The sequence below is a fragment of the Haplochromis burtoni genome, unplaced genomic scaffold (genome assembly GCF_018398535.1).
Source record: "Haplochromis burtoni strain Fernald_Lab_line unplaced genomic scaffold, NCSU_Asbu1 Contig_130, whole genome shotgun sequence".
Taxonomy (NCBI): domain Eukaryota; kingdom Metazoa; phylum Chordata; class Actinopteri; order Cichliformes; family Cichlidae; genus Haplochromis; species Haplochromis burtoni.
Genome location: NW_024582491.1, coordinates 522,487 through 529,761, shown reverse-complemented (window position 1 = coordinate 529,761; position 7,275 = coordinate 522,487). Strand labels below are relative to the sequence as shown.

Here is a 7,275-nt window from a genome sequence, read left to right as displayed (position 1 = left end):
CACACACACACACACACGCGCACACACACATCTACTGCAGGCAAATGCACAACCTATGACACTTGAGGAACCAAGTGGGTGGTGGGGAAAAGGTTGGGTAGAAATCTTCCTGAAGTGAAATACATCTCTGGCAAACATTAGATAGATTAGATAGGATCGGAGACTGATTTACCATGTTGGTTTCTCCCTGGCAGCCGTTATCTGACCACTGCCTGGCTGATTTATACTCAGCGACGTGCTGGTATCAATTAGAAGAAACCTAAAGGAGTCATTACATAACCAGGAGAGGCCCCTGAAGACCTTCTGGGATGGTAAGAGTAATAGGAGTAATATACTGTCACTCACCACAGAAATACACTACTCACTCACCACAAGACCACTATAGGACACTAGAGGAAACTGGTTTTGTAGCAGGGGACGCTATCGGCCAAAATAGCTCAGTGCAAAAAGCTGCACGTCAGCCAAGCCATTACAAATAGAGTAAATATGGGTTCAATGAGAGCTGCAAGGCGTAAGCAGATCGTGTATGCAAGATATGCATTTATTCCAACACTAAATGTAATTTCTCATAAGAACGCTCTCATAAGAAGTCTATGTGCTACACAGAATGTTTTTTTCCCCTAAAAGTGGAATTTTTATTACATGATATTCTTTTAGCCAGCCTAAGGCTGGGTTCTGACAAATTATCAGGTTTTAAGCTGACTTTGAGAAATCTTTTTCAAACAGCTTCGGGCTCCGTATGGATGCTTTCAAATGTAACTCAATAAGAAATGCCTCTTTTTCTTTGGCTACTCCAATGGTATGTATCCGTGTGTGTGTGTGTGTGTGTGTGTGTTGGATAAGAACAAAAGTAGAACAATAAAAAAAAAAAAGAGTTGTGTGGCAAACTAATGGCGAGTAATAAAAGATATAAAGCAACAACTGTATGAATAGTAATTTACCTTATTCATGAAGATGTGCACTTGCTTTCCTCTTACAGTCACTTAGTCTATCTTTCTCTATAATCGAAAAATGTAAAATGTATCACTAACAGCTGGGCGCTGTTTTGACAGAGTATACATTTAAAAAAACACTCCTAGAAAGTACTACAAAAGAGCTTTTTAAGAGAGTACTAGGATTTATTAGGAAAGTACTTTTTCTCTCTAGAAAGCTAGAGGAGCTTGCTTTGAACCAAACATTTTGTACAGTCCCTGCTGGAGGATTTCAAAGTTTTGATGGTTGTAAAATACTTTTACCTGTAGAAAAGTGCAAGTATCAACAAGTGTGTACAAAAGCAGGCACATTAGATGATAAGCCGGTGGACTCAGAAATCATGGTTTTAATGATGACTGAGTCTTATTAAACTCATATCACCTAAATATCGACCTTTTACATTTAATGTCAATAACAATGTAAGATCAGCATCAAGCAGAAATGTGAGGTAAATACCTGAACAGACCGGACCCCTCTTCCTCACGTCTTCTCTGTGACATAGTATTTCTGTTATTAATGTGCTGAAAATAATTTATTAGTATAGCGAGCGTGCCAAATCACAGCAGATAAATATAAATCTTTTCTTGGCTTGGCTTAACTCAGCTGCTCTTTCCTGACCACTGAAGCAGAAATAATGTGATAGATGGAAGAGAGTGGCTTTCTTTCAGCAGAGTAAACAAACTGACATGATCATAATTCAAAGATTGGCCAAAGAAACAAAATAAAACTTGAACTGAAAGATAAAGACAGGACATAAATAAACAATGGGTAGCTTTCGCTTTGTTTCACAATAAGAATTTTTCATTTACAAGTGTGCTGGAGTAAAACGCAGGGAAGAAGAAGCTGGAGGTCCACACAAGAAAGGGATTGAGAGCAAAACTTAGCCTGTATGCGCAAAAATAAAGCACGCTATAGGAACAGGGTCTATGGACGTGTGGGTGTGTGCATTCTTAGGAAATCAGGGGCACTCTATGAGCAGTCAGAGAGCTGAGAGATTAGGGAGGGTCTTGTTTCATGGACCCCAAGACATCTGTTCTCTCTCTTTTGCACACCTCCTTTCTTTCTTTCATTGAACTACAAATGCCCCCCTACCTTGGGGAGTGGTGATTCGTGGATGGAGGGAGGAATGCGGGGCTTCCACTTGCTTTTCATTAACACAGGATCTGGTAACACACCTCACTGTCAACCTAATCCCCTCTCTCTCCATCTTGTCCCCTGGCAGAGAGGGGGTTGCCAAGACCAGGTACAGAGCCCCAGATGTTGCATGGATGATGAAGACAGGGTAGGATAAGGTGAGCGCAATGACAAATATTGGGGAGATCTTGCACTGGACACAGTGTGGCCTCCCTGTCCTCTCTTATATATGTCTACATGTGCCTTATGCCTCTCTCTTATGGCCTTATGTGCCACCTATCTTCTCAGTGAGTATTTCTCCTTTTCCCAGTCACAATCCATTTCCAACAAGCTCTTTTCTCAACTCCCTTGTTCCTGATTTAATTAATCTGCTTTAACTTTATTCTCCCTCTATTACTTTATCCTCAACACCCCTTGCTTCTCTTCTTTCGCAACTTCTCCCTCCCACTTCCTCCCTCTCCCGTTTCTCCTTACACACACAGGCCTCAACGTGAGGTCTGCTCAGGATTTGCTCCATCAGTCTTAGCCTGCCACTGAGGACCAGCACAGCAACAACAGCAGCAACAGTAGTAATACATACTGTAGAAGCAGTCGCACTACATTCTCCTGTCTTACATCTCTCATGTTCAGCTACTCCCAGGGGGGTCATTCCTGCTGACTTATTGTGGCAGCTCAAAGGCTCAACCTTACAGAATGGGAATCCCAACCTTTATCTTTGGAAAATTCCAAGGTATTCGCTTTCCAAGGCACAGAGTAGGCCGGAGTGGTGAGTGATGGAGGCAGTGCAGCTAAGGCTAAAAGTCAGCAGATACATCTAATGTCACTAGTGATCAGTCTGTGTAATTGGAGACAGTTTGTCTCCTTTCAGTGGCAACAAATCTGGAAACGCTATGTGAAGAAACCCATGGGGAAAAAAGCCGTGTGTGTTGTGATCTATAAGTGTGCTTAAGTTGTCAAGTAAACAAAAAGAAAAATCCGCATGCAACGGGGTGAGATAAACATGTTATTCAGTTTGCTTTAATGTCTTACCCCATATAAACAAGAGGCTCTTTACAAGCATTTAGTGCCACGTAAACTTCCCAAGTCTTACTCAAATCATGGCTCAGCATGTGCTCTGAGAAAAGGCGCTGAAATGAAATATCAGTCTTTAATGAGATCTGTACAGAGGATCTAAGATGTCTCAGGTATTTCACAAAGCACTCAGATATGATGTAAGAGGAGTTGAGTAAAACGTCTGCCATACATGATGACAGCATTAGTTTTATGGCAGTTGTTATAATGTCTTGTTCGGAACAGACGCGCATGAGGTTATGTTTTTCGAGGCGTAACAACAACCAGTATTTCAAGACGTTTAGAGCCAAACTGAGGATGAATAACCCAGTGGATGTCAATAAACACCAGTGGTCCTGATCCCCATATTTTTTATTTGCATCAAGTCAGGCTCTAATGGCTTGCTTTCAGTGTGCTGGTAATTGTGGAGAAAACAATACCCATGAAAAGTCAGTTCACGGCAAATCAATCTGTACTTCCTGTGTTTACAGTAAACAAATCAAAGAACTATTATGAACGGATCTCTTGAAACGTATTACTGAGTGCAAAAGAAAGAGTAATAACTATAAATAGTAGAGTCATTCAAAAGCACAGTGAGTGGGACGGGATAAGCTTTCATACTAGCGCTATTGTCTCTAAACTGCTTTTTTCCCCACTGCCTTGCACACACAGTTTCAACTGTGTTTATCAAAGTCAACACATCAAAGATGGATGAAAGCTGAAAGCTGGTGAAAATCAGTTCAGGGCAGCACTGCTGAGTATTGTGTCACCGTGCAGTTATGCAGATTCGAGTAAACAAAGTGCAAATTGTTTGAGGTTTTAATTAACATTTTTGACAATCATTTTATCTGAAGTAACCCTATATAACAACATCTGTAAAACAGATGCAGGCACTTAGGGAGCCTTGTTTCAGTTTGTCCTCGTTCTTCTGCAGCCCCAGTAAACAGAGGACGTGCCGCTCAGGGCACAGAGGTAAAAAAAACATCTACCTGAATGATAATGAGAAAGTCTTCCTCTTCATCTCCAGCACGTCGCATGCCATCTCCTCCCCCCCCCCAAAACCTATTTTATCCTTCTGTTTCCATCTACTGTCCAATTTAGAAGACGTGCCAAGAAACTGCAAAAGTGAAAAACAAACTAAAAATCCCTCATCATCTGTTATAGTGCGCCGGCTCACACCCAGCTGCACAAAGAAATTGGAAGCTCTTTAATTTACATTAGCATTAGCGGTTCTGATTGTCATAATGGAAACACTGTGAAGCCTCCTGGATAATAGTCAGTGTTGATGAAGGCAGGGTTTGGTTCTAGCACAAAAACAAACATCTTGCCCTCAAACACATTCATACATAACTGCGTGAAAAAAACTGTCTCTCTCATGTCCAAATGCACACATACCCACGTAATCAAATACACCCAGTCCTACAACTTTAGACCCAAGACTAACACAAACATCTCACTTCACAGTTTACTGTCAAACCCTGTTGTTGGCAGATGAGGACTTTGCTAGCACATGTAAAAAACAACAATATTCCAAATAATAATAGAAGCAACAGTGCGATCTGATTCCCAGTGTTCATCACTGGGAGTAAATGACAGAATGTAAAACCTTCCAAACAGGCAAAGACATCATACAACAAGCATGGAAAGAAAATACTTTCACTATTGGTATGCAGTGACATAGTGATCAATAGATATACAGAAGCTACAACTCATAAAGAGGAACACACTCACCAAAACAATCGTTTAGGCTTTTGCTATTGAATTAAACATATTGCAGAGTAAACATATTGCCTTTCAGGCATATTTTTTAATTTGAAGGAATAAAAAAATGTAATCGAGGCGAGCACATGAATGAACAATCTGTTCTATACTACATTTTGTATAGGATATCTGGAGCACTTTGCAACAGTACTGTATTTTCAAGGTGCCTGGATTCATTGCTCTCTTGGCCCAAATGCTGAGTTCGGGTACTAGACAAATGACACGCCACAGAAAAGCATGTACATTTAGTACAGAGTATTACAGAGTCTTAAATTTTGGTTACTTCTGCCAAACAGGGTGAAGTCATGACAGATGTTTCCAACATAGCTCCACCTGTTTCAAGAATTTCCTTGAAGCAAGTAGCCATATCTTGAAATATAGCAGAATGAAATGGATCACATCACGAGTTTGATGTTTTTCAGTTTTCACAAAAAGAACATGTAACAATGAGTCATTTAAGGTCCAAGCCCATTTTTAGCAATCTGCAAAATAATGACTCACGGTTCTGTTTTCCTACTTAACTTCCATGTTCACAATGTAAACTGTTCTTAGGCAATACCATTAAACTGTTACCCATTAGCTTTCCTTCAAACATCAATCGCTATCCCACTAAGAGAAGCACCTTATAGTGTCATCAATCACAGAAGCTCCATTACCATCAAGTCTGTCTGAAACAGACCAATCACTTCAAGGACACAGGATTCACCAACTCCCTTTCTAATAGCCTCTGGCCCCAAACCAGACATTCTTGTTTTCTTCCTGTAAGATCACTAGAGCTCCTCAGCCGTCTTGGACAAGGATTATTAATTTAACTGTTCACAGGCGCTACTGTCAATCTAGTCCCTAATTGTGGGTTTTTTGGCTTCAGGATTTGTTTTTTTATGCTGTAATTATATTTTCCTTACAAAAATTAATTTGCTTCTTGAATTGTTGCAGGTAGTACATCCGGTGAGCTTATGTTTGTGTAGCTGTTTCGCTAGCTGTCAAAGTTGAGCAGTAGTGCTTCTGACTACTGGTAGATCCTCTCAGGGAAAAGCCACTCTCGCTAAGGTTAGGGACTTCGTGCGGGTTGACCATCTTAGGGAAAAGTTCCTGTCACCTCTACATCGCCTGTATGGGTGTCAAATATGCACCATCGCTAACAGATTCCATCTCTTGTGAGCATTACCATGTAATGATAGGAAGAACCCTGTAGCGCTGTTTGCAAGTGTCGGTAGCCTCAAAAGCAAATTGCTGCTTTTCCAGTACTGTGGCAAAGCCCAGTGACAAACCAAACTCAGCTGACACTAGCTGGGTGGACATGTTCGAAGACGCAGAGGCCAAATTTCTTTGTCTTTCCAAACAGCTCCTCGACTCCAGAGAGGAACGCAGAGAAGAAGTTGAGCTTGTTGATTGATCCCCTCAGAGACAATAGCGACGAGGATGAGGAGGATTCTATTCTCCCTCTGCCCAGTGATCTATCACCTTCACATCATCACCACTTAAACCATCAATTCACATTCACATCAAGAAGCCATCCTTCCCAAGTAACATGGCATGTTTGAAAGCCTCCATGTACTAATATGGTCACCCTGATCTCAGCTTATTAGGTTGAATTGTTTCAGGACATACAGTAAGCCTCCCACTGGATGACTACAACTTGGGAGAAGATATGTGTTGTTATTGAGCTTATTCTCTAGGTTTCTGGGTTTCAATGTAGGACTATGGCTGTATCATAGGCCTGGCCATAGTAGGAGAGAAATCACTGTAGTTCAATCTCTCCAGCCTGCTTGACAAGCAAGTCAATATGGATTCCCCATATGAGCTTTCACGTGCTAAGGAGTAGTTTAGGCGAGGCAGTAACCACTGTGCAGGGTAGTGACTTGAGGAAGAAGCACGGTGATGCTTTTGACCTTTGCCTTCCCCACAAAGTCCCACTGTAAGAACCACTGCCGGCCTTCCCGGTCTTCACAACGACAGAGTGCAATGTAGATTTCAACAATGTAGGCTTCAGGGGGCTGGAAAGTAGTGTCCAGTCCCCTGAGGAGCAAGTGTCCTACTGGCCACAGACACAAGAGTATTACAGTTAAACATCTTTCACTGGCATTGTCACCACCCCTGCTGCTGCATCAAGCCATCATCCCTTCCTCTGGAGGGAAACAAATGACACACAATATATGAACTGTGGTTGCTGCCAGAAGCACAGCAGGCAGCACTCATGGAGATCCGTGCCCTGAGCACTCGATGGATTGTTTATTGTTCCTTCCTCCCCCAAAGAAGCAGCGTGAGGAAGATGCTTCGTTCTACTCTGAGCTGTGTAACAGCTAACAATGTATTCCCCATTCATATTCAAGGAAGAGCACAAGTTCCCTCATTGTT

The 7,275-nt window shown here is 41.7% G+C and overlaps 1 protein-coding gene across 3 annotated transcripts in view; it reads right to left on the bottom strand.

Moving 5' to 3' along the window:
- LOC102299397 (vacuolar protein sorting-associated protein 13B) overlaps positions 1-7,275 on the bottom strand; it is a 306,909-nt gene that overhangs the window by 77,676 nt on the left and 221,958 nt on the right. The window lies entirely within an intron of this gene.